The 19,347-nt window shown below is 41.9% G+C and overlaps 1 protein-coding gene across 14 annotated transcripts in view; it reads right to left on the bottom strand.

Moving 5' to 3' along the window:
• Positions 1–15,030: 15,030 nt before the first annotated feature.
• The window catches only part of LOC141576231 (uncharacterized), a 166,607-nt gene continuing 162,290 nt past the window's right edge, over positions 15,031–19,347 (bottom strand). For all 14 annotated transcript variants that reach the window (XR_012504558.1, XR_012504559.1, XR_012504557.1 and 11 more), the window contains 2 exons: positions 19,079–19,292; positions 15,031–16,945 (listed from right to left, as the gene is read on the bottom strand). The gene's annotated coding sequence lies outside the window, so the exon portion shown is untranslated. The remainder of the gene's footprint in view (positions 16,946–19,078; positions 19,293–19,347) is intronic.

Here is a 19,347-nt window from a genome sequence, read left to right as displayed (position 1 = left end):
ACAAGTGCAAACCACTCTCCAAACACATATACGGGGAGGTACTAGCTCCAACTCGGTTTTACAGTGAAAACTGAAGGAACATGAAACCGTCTCTTGGAAACAGACTTAGAAACCTGGGTAAATGTTTCTCCTGCAGCCCGTTCCATTTGTGCTAGATGAACGAACGTCTCTCCACATGCTCAGTTCTGAGAGATGTGTGTGTGTGAAAGCCGCCCTTCACTTAGCTTGTTTGAAACACAATGATTCTATACATTTGCAAACTACACTAGAGACATATATATGGAGAGGTACTAGCTCCAACTTGGTTTTACAGTGAAAACTGCAGGAATTTCAAACCGGCACTTGGAAACAGACTGAGTAACCAGAGAAATATTTTCTCCTGAAAACTGTTCCTTTTGTGCTAGATAAAAGAACGTCTCTCCACATGCTCAATTCTGATAGATAAGTGTGTGTGAAAGCCGTCTTTCACCTAGCTTTTTGGGAACACAAAGTTTCTATACAGTTGCAAACTACTCTCCATACATATATATGGGGTGGTACTAGATCCAATTCGGTTTTACAGTGAAACTGCAGGGACTTCAAACCGGCACTAGAAAACAGACTTGAGAAACCAGTGTAGAAGTTTCTCCTGCAACCTGTTCCATTTGAGCTAGATGAACGATCGTCTCTCCACATGCTCAGTTCTGAGAGATAAGTGTGTGTGAAAGCCGTCCTTCACCTTCCTTGTAGGGAACAGAGAGTTTCTATAAATTTGCAAACTACACTCCATACATATATATGGGGAGGTACTATATCCAAGTCGGTTTTACAGTGAAAACTGCAGGGACTTGAAACCGACACTATGAAACATTCTGAGAAACTTAGTAAAAGTTTCTACTGCAACCCGTTCCACTTGTTCTATGTGAACGAACGTCTCTCCACATGCTCAGGTCTGAGAGATATTTGTTTGTGAAAGCCGTCCTTCACTTAGCTTGTTTGAAACACAAAGTTTCTATACATTTGCAAACTACACTAGATACATATATATGGAGAGGTACTAGTTGCAACTTGGTTTTACAGTGAAAACTGCAGGAAATTCAAACCGGCACTTGGAAACAGACTGAGAAACCAGAGAAAAATTTTCTCCTGCAACCTGTTCCTTTTGTGCTAGGTAAACGAACTTCTCTACACATGCTAAGTTCGTATAAATATGTGTGTTTGAAAGCCGTCCTTCACAAAGCTTGTTGGAACAAAATGTTTCTATACAGTTGCAAAGTACTCTCCATATATATATAAGGGGAGGTACTAGATCCAACTCGGTTTTACAGTGAAAACTGCAGGGATTTCAAACCGGCACTATGAAACACACTGAGAAAACTGAGTAAAAGTTTCTACTGCAACCCGTTCCCTTTGTGCTAGATGAACGAACGTCTCTCCACATGCTTAGTTCTGAGAGATAAGTGTGTGTGAAAGCCGTCGTTCACCTAGCTTTTTGGGAACACAATGTTTGTATAAAGTTGCAAACTTCTCTCCTTACATATATATGGGGATGTTCTAGAACCAATTCGGTTTTACCATGAAAACTGCAGGAACTTAAAAACCGGCACTAGGAAACAGACTGAGAAACCACAGAAAAATTTCTCCTGCAACACGTACATTTGAGCTAGATGAACGAACGTCTCTCCACATGCTCAGTTCTGAGAGATATGTGCGTGTTAAAGCCGTCCTTCACCTAGCTTTTTGGGAACACAAAGTTTCTATACAGTTGCAAACTACACTCCATACTTATATATGGGGAGGTACTAGCACCAACTCGGTTTTACATTGAAAACTGCAGGAACTTCAAACCGGCACTTGGAAACAGACTGAGAATCCTGAGAAAAAGTTTCTCCTGTAACGTGTTCGTTTTGTGCTAGATAAACGAACGTCTCTCCACATGCTCAGTTCTGAGAGATATGTGTGTGTGAAAGCCGTCCTTCACCAAGATTTTTGGGAACACAAAGTTTCTATACAGTTGCAAACTACACTCCATACCTATATATGGGGGAGGTACTTGCTTCAACTCGGTTTTACAGTGAAAACTGCAGGAAATTCAACCCGGCATTAGGAAACACAATGAGAAAACTGAGTAAAAGTTTCTTCTGCAACCATTTCTCTTTGTGTTAGATGAACGAACGTCTCTCCACATGCTCATTTCTGAGAGATTATTGTGTGTGAAAGCCGTCCATCACCAAGGTTTTTGGGAAAAGTCAGTTTCTATACAGTTGCAAACTACTCTTCATACATATGTATGGGCAGGTACTAGCTCCAACTCGGTTTTACAGGGAAAACTGCAGGAACTTCAAACCGCCACTTGGAAACAGACTGAGAAACCAGAGTAAATGTTTCTCCTGCAACCTATTCCCTTTGTGCTAGATGAACGAACGTCTCTCCACATGCTCCGTTCTGAGAGATATTTGTGTGTGAAAGCCTTCCTTCACCTAGCTTGTTGGGAACACAAATTTTCTATACAGTTGCAAACTACACTCCCTACATATATATGGGGTGGTACAAGCTCCAACTCGGATTTACAGTTAAAAGCTTATGAACCTACAACCGGCACTAGAAAACATACTGAGAATCCAGTGTATGTTTATTCTGCAACCCATTCCCTTTAAGCTACATGAACGAACGTCTCTCCACATGATCAATTCTGACAGTTAAGTGTGTGTGGAAACCATAAATCACCTACCTTGTTTGGAATACACACATTATTTTCTGTGGAAATCTATACTACATACATATATATGGGAAGTTAGTAGTTCCAACGTTGTTTTACAGTGAAAACTGAATGAAATTCATACCGGCATTAGGAAAGATACTAAGAAACCAGAGTAAGTGTTTATACTGCAACCCATTCCCTTTAAGCTAGTTGAACGAACGTCTCTCCACATGCTCAATTCTGAGAGTTAAATGTGTGTGAAAGCCGACAATATTATAGCTTGTTGGGAACACATGCTGTCTTTTCATGGGAAACTACACTTCATACATATATATGGGGAGGTACTAGCTCTTACTCGGTTTTAACTTGAATTGTGTATGTGGGGAGATGTTTGTTCATATAGCATAAATGGAATGGGTTGCAGTAGAGACACTTACTCTGGCTTCTCAGTATTTTTCTTTGTGCCGGTTTGAAGTTCATGCAGTTCTCACTGTAAAACCGTGTTTGAGTTAATACACCCCCATATATATATATATATATATATATATATATATATATATATATATATATATATATATATGTAGTGTACTTCCCCACTGAAAAGAAAGTGTGTGTTTCCCACAAGCTAGGTGAATGAGGGCTTTCACAGACACTTAACTCTCAGAGTTGAACATGTGGAGAAACTTTCGTTCATCTAGATTAAAGGGAATGGGTTGCGGTAGATACGCTTACTCCTGTTTCTCATTATTTCTCCTAGTGCCGCTTTGAAGTACATGGAGTTTTCTCTGTAAAACAGAGTTGGAACTAGTTTTGTAGAATTTTACAAGAGTCAGTGACCTTCAGGGTGGTCAGCAATAGAGGCAGAGCAGTTGGAGGGACAGCAGGTGCTCGTGGTCAGTGGCTGAAGTCACACAACATCCACGGTCACCTCTGGTTACTCTTATAGGGTTGGTGCTGTCTGCAGGCTTTCAGGGCTGTGACCCCCCTCCCCACCAAATATATATGTTAGGAAATATGGTGAGCCTCAGTATGAGAAACAATAAAGAATTAGTAGGGGAAATTGAGTTTATTGTTTTTAAAAAGAAAAATTAGCATCCAGGTAGTTTAATTTCAGCTCCTAATAGACTGATGTGATGACATTGACAAGGATGCGTAAACACCTGCAAGATCATGGGACAGGACCGGAGGCTCTGAAGCAGCAATCACCGCACACAAACTTCACTGCTGTCCTTGACAACCTTATTGAATTACTTGATTTAAAAAAGACCATAGATGTTAAATATCATCATTTTGAGAAAGCAGTTCTTTTGAAATCTTATATACTAATGTAACAGAATTGGATAAAGAAATGCTAAATGTGTAATAAAGTATCCAAAGAGGTAACGATTACTGAAAACACCACAAATTGAAGAGGACCACAGGATAATGTGCATATATATTTTAATGATTTGGAAGAATCAGCTCAGCAGTGTATTCAAGACATCTAGAGATGATGTCTAATTTGGTTGTCCTTGGATAGATTTCTGTGAATGTTAGAGTGAAGTCAGGGTCAAGCACGCAAGTTTATCTTGAAAGCAAAAGGTGAAACAGACTTCTTTACAAAAAGCTATTGTGTCTGGGGAGAAATCATCGAACCCATGGGTCAAGGGAAGAAAAAAAAAAAAAAACCTAGTGACCACGTGACTGTTTCAGGAGCTTATAGTAAAATGACAGTTGACAATTGTGTAAATTAGATACGATCTTGATGTCCAACTGACCCAATGATTTTTAGTCCATGTGCCAAAAATATATCAAGGAATAAATACTGATCTATGTTTTGTCAGCTCTGTTGTCCCCCCTTCAAGCCTGCATTCTGATTGGGAAACTAAGAACTTCTACTGCAGGGAGGGGGATTTTCAAAAAAAGAGTGTCCCCCAACAGAGAAAATAAAGAAAAAGTAGACATACACTGTAGAGACACAGGGAGATCTGTTGAGCCAGATGACACTTGCTTTACTGTCGATTAGTAGGAGGTGCAGCTTTTTGATGAGTTGGGTACCATGTTGCTGCCTTTCTCAAGGTATTGCCCAAGGCCCATGAGAAGGGATGAAGTGGGGCCAAGGAATTAGCCTCCGAATGCCCTTTGCCATGGATGTTGTCTCTATTTTCCACATTTAAGCTTTAGCTTAGACAAGTTGCTGTGTCTTGCCAAGTGAGCTACAGACAGTAAGTACATCTTGAAGCACACCGCTCTTTCCTCCTCACTGCAGCAGAGAACCTCTGCATTGGAGCATCCTGAGATGTCATCGGTGGTCATTTTTCATGTTAGGAATCAGTAAGGATGCTATGTCCACATGGATGAGGAGGGTAAGATTTCAGTCTCTAAAGTGGTAATGATGGGTTGACCTTTTCACTTAAAGAGTCTCACATCAACAAATGCGGGTCTGTTCTGGACCAAGAAGAAACAAGTGTTTGAAAAAGAATAGCTTGAAAGGTCAGTGGGACATGCCGGGCATCTTCTTCATGTCTTCAAGTTCGGGTATCAAACATGGGTTTCCTATCCTGAGTGATACTGACAATTTGTCATGCTCTGTGCCTCATGTATACAGAAGGCTTTCCTAAATAAAATATCTAGAAATGGTATCATTCTTGATATCTGTTAAACAGGGGGAGATGAAGGAATTAAAATTAGTCCCTAATGTGCATTGATTTTTTTAAAGACATCAATTTTATAGAAACTTTTGAAGAATTAAAGAGACAGAAAATTGTAAAGCACCTTCTCCTTCTGGTAGAAAACTGTTCTGTTTTCCTTTTTTGATGAATGTGACATAGAATCAGTACTACTATTGTTTGTATTGTACTTGGTGTTTACAGAGTGATTCACAGATATTCTCCTATTTCATCTGTGCCATGACCTCTGGAAGAAAATATTTCCTAGTTATGCTTTTTAACGTCTATTTCTTACCTCTGTCTAAAAGCAGATTGATTGAGCTCCATTTGCTCAATTTAGAAGGCTGGACTGATTAATTGTGTCAGAACATTCCAGGAGGCAGAGGAAAGGAAGAGACAGGGGTTCTACACGATGGAAGCTGTTCCTGAAATGATTTGACCAGCAGTCTTATCCATTTTTCCCAAGGCTGGAAATAAAACACAACCCAAGACAAGGAAAACAGGGAGCCCATGTGACTCCAGCCTTGGCACGTAGAGTCACGGCTGTCCTCCTGTGCCTTAGAGAAGAGGATGCTTTGGGTCTCTGTTCTACAATCTCTGTTTTGCTTTTTCTCCACAGTGTCTTGTTTTACTGGCATATGATGAAACTTGAGTTACATTTCATAGCATTAAAACAAAAATCAAGATCTCTTTATCATTTATTAACTATTTGGTAAATAGTTTTTGGTGAATCTTTAACTTTATTATTAGGACTTACTGTGGCAATGTACAATACCTAGTTCCCCAGATAACAGCAGTGGCTTACACATGCTATATTTGTATTTCCCTCTTACATAAAGAAGTCAAGCAATAAGTACCGCAGGGCTGGTTTGCATGAAGGCCCCAGGGTCAGAGAACCAGATGCCTGTTATTTTCAGCCCGTCAACTTGTTGGCCCAAAGTGTCTGCCTGAGGGTCAACCATCAGGTCCACATTCCAGGCAGCAGAGAGGAGGGAAGAAAGGTGCTTCAGTTCCCTTTTGGGATGGTTCTGTGAAGTCCCGGGTAGCTTTCCTGCTTTCATCTTGCTTTAGACAGAGGGCTGAGAGACAGCTTGCTATGAGGTAAGCTCAGCTCAGGACCAGCCATCTCCCTCGAGGGGAGGGGCGGGAGGGGGCGGGGAGGCACCGCTCATCCTGCACATGGTGAAAAGCACCACAATGAGCCGCCGGGGGCCTCTGCAGCCCGTCCATTGCCTCGGGCTGCACTGAGCGTCTTGTAACGGTTGAGATTTTCACGTAGAGGTGCGTGTATGCTGGAACAACTGCTCGGTTCATTTAAACTAGTGGCTACCAGAGCACGTTGGAGAACACATTTGTTCTCACCTTCTAGCCAGTGACCTTCCCGCCAGGTTTCTGTCCTGCTGTTCATTTCCACGTTATTTTCCAAGACTTCCGGAGGAAATGTAAGCAGCCTGATGCTCAAATACTTTTCTTTGTGATTCCCCCCTTGTTCTTTGAAGGAACTACAAATTGCCTAGAGAACAGTGGATGAAATGCCAACCCCCCATTTCTTTAAAGGTCTGAATTTTGGTGTTAGAAAATTCCAGAAACACCCTTAAGAAAGATTATTTCTTTCAAATGGGATTTGGAACAACAAAGGACAATATACTTTATAGCACAACTTTTAAGACAACTGAATAGGCAGTAAGTTCACATAATGAAACATCCAACGTCTTTTTATTTCTCCTGGAAATTCCTTGGTTCTTGGTGTAAATTTTTAATAATTAATATCAGCTTTCTATTCTTTCTCTTCCTGTAGTTGTAGAGTTAACGTGAAAATAGCTTGTTGTGTCACTGAGAAAGCCTCCTGGTCAGCCTTCTAGCTCATGTGCGTTTCGGTGGCAGGTGCACTAAATTGTAGTTTTCAGGCACCTGAGGGATGCCCATCACACTGGCACTGCGGGAGCCTATATCTCACCCACGACCAGGTGAGACCCTCCTTTCCTCCGCTGCCTCGCCCAGGCCCCCGCATTCTGGTTCCTTCTCACCACCCATTTTCATCAGTTTCAGCCCTGCACCAGCAGAGCAAATCTTGGTTTCTCAAAGACCAGGAACTTAGTTCTAGGTTTTCTGTTAAAGGACAGTGTATAAAATCAGGCAAACTGATATGACTTTTGAGGCCTCAGTATCTCTGCATTTAAAACAAGAACTTGAGTTACAATACTATTCTCTTCCACTTTTGAAATTCTAAAGCTCCACGCAATAGTTTTTTTTAATTAGCTAAAATTTTTTCTAGAATATATTTTCCTAAGATTCACAAATATCTGTTAATTTATATTTAAAGATGTTATATTTAAAAAATTGAATGATTATTTACTTTTAAAAAGGAATTTAAGTCAAGAAATGTTTGATACTGAATGTTTACTATGAGTTCAAGTATGTAAGCTTAATTTTTGTGGCACTGTTGATAAACCACACAATGTGAGAGATGTGGGTTAAGGTTTATCTGGGACAAAATGAGGACCAGAGCCCAGGTGAAAGCATCTCCGAGAGCTCGGAGGAACTGCTCTGAAGAGGAGGGGGAGCTCTGCATTATATGAGATTTCAGTGGAGGGGGACGTGCGGTCCAGTACACGTTTAGGCAGAGGCTGCTGCTAGTCGAGGAGCAGGTGTCTCTGTTAATGATTTTAGTGCTTTTCTAGATAGGAGGAGATGCAAGAATTTGGGCTCATAAGATTTCCTGAAAATGTCTAACCATCTGAAGGCTTTTCTGCCCATTTTCCCGGAGCACAGAGTGCCCCATTCCTGATCTCCACCCTGAACTACTTTCAGAGGGTGTTGAAGGTCAGCAGCTGCAGTGGTTCCTCATGACTTAATCAAATCAGAGGCAGATGACAAGTGCCAATTTTTAGTTGACAATATGTATATATTGTAGGAAAAAATGTTACTTTCCAACTCTACCCGTGTTCTAGTTTTAGTTAGAGATCAACGGATAACTGTGTTAGATGACTTAGGTCAGACGAGGGGGCGAAGGAGTCATCTCGTGAGCCGGCCAGTGTTCTGTCAGCCTCCTTGAACACATTCAAATTTCTTTCTGTTCAAACAGCGTGCATCTGATTTTGTGAAGTTTGGAGCCTGTCCTGAACACATGGGGTCTGGAGATGGCCCTGTTCCTATGGTTTTTGTTTATTCTGTGAATTATGGTGTGAATCTTTATGTGCCCAAGCTTCATCAAAATTTCAAACTTAAAGGATTTAAATATGGGAGATGGATGCCAAGTTCTGGGAATAGATTTTCAGGATAACAGCCAGGATTGGTAAAAAGTAGGGAGAATGGATACAGCCTTCAAAAAAGAAATGCTATTTTACAATTTCTGGCAGATAAATTAAAGTGCTTGTTGGGATTCTATCAGGAATGTTTAATTGGGAGACTTGCCTCCCATTTTCATGAAACAAAATAATTTTATTATTTGTTTAGTGCCTACTGTCTGGCAATGAAGTAGCCCCTTTGCATATAGTTTTATCATTTAATCTCTACAAAGAGTCCCAGGAGACCACACATGTCACAGGTGAGGGAACCAAGATCATCTAGGGTAAGTGTCAGGAAAGCAGATGGGCTGGAGGGCTTACCCTCCTTCAGGCTGAGACAAGGACAACAAGGTTTATTGACAAGCGTGTTGCTGAAGTGGTTTATTTAATACTTTGCTTCCTTGACAAAGTGGGTCTCTTGAAATTGTTTATGTCTGGCTTATCTTCCCCTCTCTCCTCAGCCTCTGGACTTCTCCTCGTAAGTAATATGAATTCAGCCTGAAGTGATTCAGGAAAATCAGAAAATAAAAAAATTAGCCCACACAAATGTCTGCTTAGTCCTTGTAATTCAGTATTTCCTAAAACTCCTAGAAACGCAAGGAAGGTGTGTTACCTCGGGGACTGAGTGCATTTGAAGAGTGAGAAATGTAGTGTGATCTGGTAAAGGCACAGGCTCTATAGACAAAGATCCGGGTTTGGATCCTGGCTTCAGCAAGTACTGAAAACATGAAGACCCATAGCCTCAGTTTCTTCATGTGTTAAATGGGCTGATGGAGCTCACCTCCAAGCGGTCAGGTCAAAATGAGATGGTACGACTGACTCTCAGGCACAATGCTTGGCAAATTGCTGTTTTATGATGTCTTCTTAGGTAATTCCGCTGTCCATTGGCTTGCAAATACCTCCTCATTTGATTTAAGAAAAATAGCATGCCTTAAGAATTTTAAAAATAAGGAATGAAGATTTACTGATTAATGCTGGGTGTATTTTTATAGGTCATTTATTTAAAAAAAGTAGGAGTTCTCTAAAGAGAATTTATTCAGTGTGCCTAGAATATGATTCAGTTAAAAATGATTTTCCTTTAAATTCTTTTCAGAAATTTTCTGTGATTTTTTATTGAATAGTAGTTGAAGTTTTCTGAGGGGTTGTTATATTCTGAAAAGTTTATTCTAGTAACAATTGATACATTAAATAAATGATTCATATCCCTGGACAGCATAAAGCCCTGGCTTTTTTTTTTTTTAATATATATAATTTTGGGGGTTAGTTCTATGACGTTTTATTGGGTAGAAGTATTTAGCATTTCCATTTTACAGGCAGAGAAGATGAGTCATACGATACTCATTATACAAGAGCAGCAGAAGCTGATTAATTTGGGCAGAGGAGGAAAAGTGTGTGGAGAAAAAATCCTTGATTCTCAATGCAGCTGAAACGGTTTTGATTTTGCTTTTGGGTTGTCCTAGGTTTCAGCGCATGTGCCTGGAAAGGTCTCTCGGGCAAAGATGCTAACTTAAGAAGGTTGTCATTCTAAATGCTCTTAAGAGGATTAAACAAATTCCACAGCAAATAAATGAACATGTTTGGAAGGTTTTCCACCCTAATGTAACTTCCAGAAAACAGACATGATTCACTTGCTAAAGCAAACACACAGGTATATTAATGAGCCTGGCTCACATAACTGGACAGCTCGGAGGGAGCCTCATCTATTGGCGTGGGTTCCGCTGCAGGAACCGCACCTGAAGTTTTAATTAGAATTTATTTCAAGCGAGTGCTGCTCCGGCCTTTTTCTCCCCAAAGTACGGAAGCGCCCTCCTTGCCTGGCCGTTAGTGTGCAGAGCCCTGCGGCGAACACACTCCCCTGATCATCAGGAGGGTGATGGAGACAGTTTGCTTAGAAGCACTTAGCTACACTCGCAGCGGGGATCATCAGTCACTTCTGTGTGTTCACCTCCACGTGCAGGGGAGAAAATCGACTTTTGCTGCCAACAAACGCTAATTGACCACCAGTTGTTTCAGAGGGACTGTGATGTTGAAAACTGGAGTCCCTTTCATTTTTACATGTTGGATGCAGACAAACTGCACGGCGACAACCCCACTGTAAGTACACCCACCAGGGAGGGGGTCGGAGTTCGGATCTGCATGTTTTAGTATTCAGATCCTGGCACTGGTCAGCTTACAGTGTTCTCGCTGGGTTTCGGAGACTGTTTCTGTAGTGATTTCTTTGGTTTCCAATAAATTTGCACAGCCGTCTCCTTCAGTTGAGTTCTGATGAGTTCAGTGGGGAGGGGCATGTGAAATTGGGGCGGGCAGAGAGGTGCAATGAAGACTAGACACCATCTGGTTACCTGTCATTTTTTATGGGCCAAAAAATGCTTGTCTTGTTTTCTTTTCTCCTCCATCCACCCCTTCAGGTCAGGGAGTCGTCTTCAAGAATTTCTTCTTAAAATATAAAGTAATGATGAAGGCAGCGTGTCTCTTTGGTTGATTTCATTTGACTTGGGTTCATTGTTAAAGATTTTCTGGTGAGCTCTTAAAAGCTGGAAGAGCAGCACAACCAAGGAGAGAAAGTCAGAGAAACGAGTCAGCGGCCCCTGTGAGGTCTGGGGGACGAGGGCAGGAGGTGGGGCAGAGGCAGCACCATGGCCTCCCCTGCAGCCCTGAGGCCAACGTGCGCATGTAAAGCCAGCGTCTCTTGTCGCCATGTGTTCTACCAGGACTCCCACTAAAGGAATGCGTGGAGATTTGGGGAGGCCTTACCTTTTACCCTCTTGTCAAATATCTTTAATGCTGACTGTATTTATTCAAGATGACACAGAGATCACCTGCAGAGCGTGAGGGAGCGGTGCTTGCTTCCTGTCCTGCCCGCCCCAGGCTCACTCATCAGACACCTGATTCTTACAGGCACTGCAGTGCCCGTGGGGGGAGTTCTGCTCCTGGGGGTCTCTGCTCCTGTAGGGGGAGCTCTGCTCCTCGGGGACCTGGACACGGGAGTGCTCACATTGACGCTGGTCGCACCAGTGCTGATCCCACTCCACATGGTGAGCCCTTTGTGTAAGTAGTAGAGGTGGGATCCAGAGTCTTCCTGTGTCTACGGAGTTCTCCAGTAAAGCCAACTTGGAGGAAAGAAAGAAAATGCCTACTGTTCCATGACTGTGTCCTAAGTGTTTAAAGCTTACTGGGGAGCACACGTGAGATCTCACCCAGTAAATACTCTGGGGTCTTGACTCTGACTTGTCATGAAATTGGCATTCACATAATGTTATTTCTCTTAAAATATGTCTAAGCAATCATTTTTCTGTGATGGTTATGTGTGCATAAGGGTCCTGAAGAAACTGTTGTGGATGGAAGTGTGGGCATCAGTGGTACCAGAAGGGCTGCTGGCCCTGGGGGCTCCCCGAGCTCCACACCATTTGTTACCAGCAGTCTTTCAGATTGCATCTTATTCCAGAGCTCACCAGGGCTCCCATCTCTATGTGTCTTGAGAGAATATTTGTTCAGAGGGGAGCTGACAGGGTGCTTCCAAGTCTGGGTTCTGGGGTTCCCTGTCTAAAGGTGGCACTAGCACAAATCCTTTATTCATGGAGCAATGAAGGCCCCCAGTCTTGTGGCTAATTGGGCCTCCCTGTCCTTCTTCATGTTAGGAGCCGGAGGTATTGGTTAAGGCCCCCAAACCTGTTTTTGGTGAGCTTTCAGCCCTATCACGCCACCTGGGTTGTCCCGTTTCAGTCACATGACTTTGATATTTGCAGGTAGGTGTGACTCCTGGACAGTGCCTGGGACTTCCAGGTTTCCCCTACAGTAGGAACACTGAAGAAAGTTCACCCCGTAAGGTGTGTTCGGGGACCTCGAGGACAAGTAGGGACCCACAAACAGATATCTGGATGGGTGGCAATCAGGCCCGAGTCTTGGAAGAACAGAGATTCCATTACTGTTGTAACAGTGAAATTCAGGGAGGAATTCGGGAAGGTCTGATGCAATTGAGGCCAAAAATATTATCTGGTTTTTGTTGTTAGCAGTAGTGGTTTTTAACCCTTAGACCCAGTCCCCGCTTTTTATAAGAAATAATTTGTAACCTTTCTTTTTGGTGCCTGGAATTGAACATCATAGAAAGTGTAACCTAAGTATAAATATGATAAACAAATAGGTATATGGAAAGATGGAGTACCTAAATTCTTATATTATGGGGTATTTTATATTCTATGCTAATTAGTGACCTCTCAGGACAAAAGGCACATACAAAGGAAGTCACTTATAATAAACTGTTTTTCCAAGCCTTACCTAACTGGGAAACAAGTGGCTTCACAATGTTAGCGCACCTCCCAGGTCCCCGGGGAAAACTCCTTGTCAGAGTTACACTTGCTGATGGCGTCCTGTGCTAAGTGCAAGCAAATGCTGTTCGGAAGCTGCCCGGAGGCTGACTCCGGGGATTCCTTCTCCGTCGCAGCTGTGAGGGAGCCTTGCCTTTCCTGACCACAACGACAGAGGCGATTTTAAATTTCTGAAAACTGCCATACCACTGTATATCACAACCCCCACAAGATATGTTGAGTAAAGTAGAAAACTTTAAGTGTCTCCTTTAGGATAGAAATAGGATATAAAATAAATCATGATTTAAAAAATTCTAGTGCCCGAATAAGTGCTACATTACACTGGCTGCATTATTATGTTAGACAACTTCATTACCGCTTTTCATACCATATATTGTAGTTAGATTTTATTTATCTTTTTTTTCTTAAAGAAAAAAAATCATATGATGCATTCTTGTGTCAGAGGTGACGAGCAGAGAGCAAGTGTAAAACCGGGAATCGTGATGCTGGTCAGTCTAAGATCGGCTCCGTCACTGCACAGATCATCTTAACTCATTTTACTCCACTTTTTGGAATTACCTTCTCACTTCGAAAAACCCCTGTGTCAGTTAGATTTGTTAGTAAAACAATTCTTTTTCTTACCTAGAGCATCAGTGATGTTCTCAAGATGATAAAAAAAACTTGCCCATGGCATTTAAACAGTTGCTTGTTCTCGTAATTCATGACTCACTGTCTCGTATTTGTCACAACTGGAGAACTGTGTTTCCTGTGTGCAAACTCTCACTGCTTTGGTGACGCAGGGACACGTGTCCTTACTGGATGGAGTATGATAGTAGTTGTTTGCATTCTCTCCCTAAATCTGGAGTCCTGTGTTATGTTTTCTGTTAACTGAAAAAATATGAAGTTATTTACCTAAATAGCTAACATCGCACCAGTGATGCATATCAAATTTGTCCAACTAGGAATTCCCATATTCAATGAGATAGTAATTTCACAAACCACTATTCCAAAAATTTGGATTGATGGTTCAATTATACCAGGGACATTAGCTGTTTTAACTGAATCAATCATTGCTTTCTTCAATAAAAGTTTCCATTCCATCTGCTCTTTTGGTTTATTGTTCTTCAGTGTTTCATTTGCTTTCTTTCCCAAATACATATGATTTTGGCTTTTGTCATTGAAAATCATTGCTGGTTTTGCTACCTCATGCTGGAGAGGAAGCCTTGTGACTGTTTTATAGTCACTGATTTCATGGTTGTATGAGTGCTTAATGCCACCTTGCAGGGGTGTGCAGACCTAATGAAGTGTGTACATAAAAGGCTTATTCTACACTGAGTGCAGGGTTAGTGTGAGCAGCCCATGTCATCAGTATCATAATTAACCCATTACAATCATCCTCTGTTAATCAGTGTTATCCTTCTAACGTCTCCAGGAGAGGAAATGTAGTATTCTCAATGCAAATCTTTGCCAAACTTTTAGTCAGTTCAACACCTTTAAAGCTTTGCTGTCAATAGGGCTGTGTGCCTGGTATCCCTACTTTTGCTTCTCCTGACCCAGGACGCGGTCTCCACGGCTGATGATCCACGAGACACTGGATTCTTGGTCCCATGGTTCTGTGTGTTCTGGGACATCTGGGGACTTCAGCACTGTTTTGGGGGCTTTGAGTCCCACCTCTTCAGAGCATTGCTGAGATGAGATCTGTGGGTTCACCCTGATTCTTGAGTGTACGGTGCATTTTTTCTAGAACCAACACAAGCCAGCGTGGCAGCACTGCTTTGACCACATGCTGGGACAGCGTGTGCTTGTCAGTTTTTGGGCTTAAAATTTTCTGTTCTAATTTCTAAAATGGGGTATATTGACAGATACACTCTATGTAAACAGAAGCTCTGTGGGGTTTTCAGCAACTTCTAAGAGCATAAATATTCCTGCAGCTGCTAACCTTCCTCTCAAGAAGTGAGGAGCAAGCCGGCAAGTCCTGGGTGCCTGTTGCGGCCAAGCTCTGCAGCCCAGGCTGCTCACTGAGGCGCAAGGAGAAAAACTTAAAAACCTACTTCCATGTTGTGTTTCACAGAATCTCAGAACTGAACGTTTTAATATTTAAAGAGGAGTGATTATTTTTTAGTAAATTATTTTATTTTTTTCCTCTTTCAGTATTATTAGGTAGAATTATTACAGTTCAACTCCACATACACATATTGCGTGTAAATACATGTATAGAGTACACTGCATTTTTAGTTTACATATATGTACTAATTATTGTTTCTAAGAACAGATTAGAGCTTTAGATTTTTAAACTTACATAGTTACCAGAGGAATAAAGCCAACTACAAAAGAATAATAAACAGAATATGGTAACCCAATCACAAAGGACAGTCAGATGTGCTTACACATATTCAAGAAATCAAAATAATAATTAGTTCATTGGTGGTCTTATTATTATTGTTATTAAATTTAGATTCCTCATAAATGAAGTCATATGGCATTTTTCTTTCTCTTTCCACCCTACTTCACTTAAAATGACAGTCTTCAGGTCCATCCATGTTGCTGCAAATGGCATCTTTTATGGCTGAGTAGTATTCCATTGTAGATATGTATGACCTCGTCTTTATCCAGTCATGTGCTGATGGACATTGTGTTGTTTCCATGTTTCTTGTTCTATGTCCCTTCTGGCAGCAATTACTGATTTTAAATATTTTCCACCTAAAATCCTTCCTGAAGGAGATGTGGTAACAGGAATCAAAAACAGTTACAGCACAGGGTTGTGTGTGATGGGCCCTAGGGGCTTGGTAGGAAGGTTGGCGGAAAGGATTTCAGATTCTGATCAAACGATTCCTCCTATTGTAGCCCTGCTGACCGCCTCTCTCCCTGCCTGCCCTACAAGTCTGACCAGTCCCTTCTGTGAATCCCACTGTATTGTGCACAAATTATGTCCAATTGGTATCATCCCACAGGGAACTTAGGTGAGGCACTTAAGCTCCTGTGTTGGTTTCTTCCATCAGCCCTTAACTTCCTTGGGAGCCAGGACTGTCTCATTGCCCCAAGGATCCCTAAAGCCTAGAGAGATGCCTGATACAACTGGGACTTAACGAGCACATGGGTCAAATGGAAAAACCTGAACAAAGGAAAGACCCTCATTTTTCAGAAATGCCTACTTGAGTACATAGGGTAAAATGACTTGTCTTCTGGGATTTGCTGTCAAATACTTCAACAAAGGACAAGGCAAGGAACAGAGGTCTGAATAAAGGAAATATGGAAAAGTTTGTGAATTCCTTCATCTAGGTGATGGGCTTATTGTAATATACTTATTGATGTATATGAAAGTTATTTTATAATTTTACTATCATTAGCTGAATAGCAAGTATTAATACGTATTAATTGAAATCCTTAGAGCTGACCAAACTTACCCCACATAAAATACTTAATGTCCTAGTAGTCTGTCTTATAGAGATTTTTTCCCACAAAGACAGGAAAAAAGGGAAAGACAGATCCCTGCAGTGTTTCCACGTTGTCAAAAGACCAAAGGCCGACACAAAATAAGAGATTCTAAAAAAGATAAAGAGGCTGAAATCAATGTCCCGAAAACCTAGCTAAGCATTCTAAACGGCCCAACTTAACTAACCTCAGCACTGCTGCATCAAGAATGGGGCAAATAGCACCTAGTGGATTTTTTTTAAATAAATAAATAATGATCCAGTTCCTACCACAGGCAATTATGTTAAGACTGAGTATAAGTTCTAACACCAAATAGTGTACAAATTATAATTTCTACTTGATTCAAACTGCTTCTTCTATAAAATCTGAATCTTTTTATTCTTAAGACAGATTTGTGTCATATGACCTAGTGATAAAATTTTCAAGCCGCTTGTAATCAAAAAGTTCACCAATGTGAGAGTTTATTACATCAACTCTTGCTTTTTGGGAAACCCATGTGCCTTGTCACTCTCTTTCATAAGATTTCCTGTGGAAAATTCAATCCCTCATTCAGGAAAAGGCTGAGGAAACGGTCTGATGGAAAATCTTCATACACTGCAACACAAGAAAATGAAAATGACAGTGAGCAGCCCGTGAAACCGGCAGAAACACACAGCGCACGGCTGTGTTCCCGCCTCGACTTTCTGTAACCAGCAGGGAAAATGTGCTTCTCAAGAAATAGACATAAACACTTTTCAGATCCTGAGCACATAATTTCCCTTTCAGGGTTTAGTGGGCTTCCATTTAATTCTATGAGAAGTGTTTAAAACAACAGAACAACAGCTGAGATAGGGTTTAAAGTAACTTTTATGTCTTAGTGAAAATAGAGCCAGCTGATAGTTATCATTTTTACTTTATTTGATCTCACTCTCCTACTTTACCTCCCCAACCTCCTCCACAAAATGATGGTGAACAACCCCTCCTGGGTCAGAAGGCTAAGTAGAAATTACCAATCACATGGAGGTGTGCTTTGTTGTTTTATTTTTCAAAAGAAACATGTTTCATTCATGTGATTTAATAATTAAGATCAAGAAACAAACTCTACTCAATAAATGGTAGCCGACACATGTCGTCATAGCTGCTCATCAGGTTTGGCCCCCCATTACACACATTTACATGGACATCTGCCATGTGCTGTCATGGGACATGGTGAATGCGGACAGGGTCTCTGCTCTCACAGGGCACACAGCCTGGTGGGGGAGGCGGTGTTCAATCATTACCGTTTTTTTTTTTTATGTACTTACAAATTATGGGAAATGCTATTTAAAAAGAACAAAATGAGTCAATGAAAGTGAAAAATACAAGGACTGTATTTAGGCTGAGGGAAGACAGGGAACCTCTTTGAAGAGCTGACACTCCACTGAGACCCAAAGGACAACTCCGGTGTTGCAGGTGAAGGGCAGGGTCACACTGATAAAGGGCTGATATCCAGAATATACCAAAATCTCTTTAAACTCAACAAGAAGAATGAATAACCTGATTAAAAAATGAGCAAAATGCCTGAACACACACCTCATCCTAGAAGGAATCTAGATGCCAAAGAAGTCTATGGAAACATGCTCCACAGCATCTGTCATCAAGGGGCTGCAGACTGAAACAGCGAGGTACCACTGCACACCTGTCAGAACTGCCAAAAGGCAGAACACTGACAATACTGAATGCTGGTGAGGATGTGGAGCGACAGGAATTCTCATGCATTGCTGGCGGGAATGTAAAATGGCCCAGATACTTTGGAAGACGGTCTGGCAATTTTTTTACAAAACTAAACGTACTCCTACCATATGATCCGGCAACTGTGCTCCTTGGTGTTTACTCGACAAAATGGAAACTTATGTCCACACACAAATCTGCATACAGATATTAATAGCAGCTTTATTCGTAATCACCAGAACTCAGAAGCAACTAAGCTGTTCTTCAGTAGGTGAAAGGATAAATAAACTGTGGTCCAGCCAGAAAATGGACTATTATTTGGTGTTAAAATGAAATGAGTTATCAAGGCATGGAAAGACATGGAGAAACCTTAAATGCATATTATTAAGTGAAAGAAGCCAATCTGGGAAGGTTCTGCAACTGTCTGATTCCAACTGTATGGTGTTCTGGGAAAGGCAAAACCACAGAGACTAAAAGATCAGTGGCTGTCAGAGGCTAGAGGGGAAGGAGCAGTGAATGAGGTGCAGCACGGTGCGTCTTTTGGGTCACGGAGACAGACTACTCTGTATGATGCTGTGACGGTGGATACATGTCATTTTACATCTGTCCAAACCCACAGAGTGCACACCACCAAGTGTAAATCCTAGTGTCAAGCATGGGATGTGGTTGATGATGACGTGTCAGTGTAGGTTCACCCATTGTCGCAAATGCACGCTCTGGTGCAGGCGTCAATAGTGAGGAGGCTGTGGGGACAAACTGCAGTTCACACACCCAATCCAGCCCAGTCACCGCTGTGAATAAAGCTCTGTGGGTGTGTGGATTGTGCGGCTGCTCTGGCGTCTGAACAGCAGAGCTGAGCAGCTGCACCAGAGATCAGGAGGTTTGCAGACCCTGAAATATTTACTCCCAAGCCCTTGACAGAAAAAATTCTGCTGAGCCCTATTCTACACGAATCAGAATTCACCCTGATGAGACAGGACAGCAGGGCCCAAACCAGGCGTGGTTAATGGGACTGAAGCAATGGTTTAGTTCCAACACCTTTGCTGAAGTCCTGCAGGTCCAGCGACAGACTGTAGCCAGGAAGCGTCTGCAGAAGGAGTCGGTAGCAGGTCTTCCCGCCAGGCTTCGAGATGCCGGGGGTCGTGCGCTGCATGGGGGCCACCCGCTTGATGAAGGCGGACTTGCAGTGGAAGCCGATCAACTCATAGAGCTCGGAGAGGATGCTGCACTGCTGAATTCTCTCCTCGGAACGCTGAAGCACAGGGAGAAAAGCAACAAGCATCTGAGAGAAACATGTAAGTGGAAAA

The sequence above is a fragment of the Camelus bactrianus genome, chromosome X (genome assembly GCF_048773025.1).
Source record: "Camelus bactrianus isolate YW-2024 breed Bactrian camel chromosome X, ASM4877302v1, whole genome shotgun sequence".
NCBI lineage: Eukaryota > Metazoa > Chordata > Mammalia > Artiodactyla > Camelidae > Camelus > Camelus bactrianus.
This window is presented reverse-complemented; position numbering and strand designations above follow the sequence as displayed.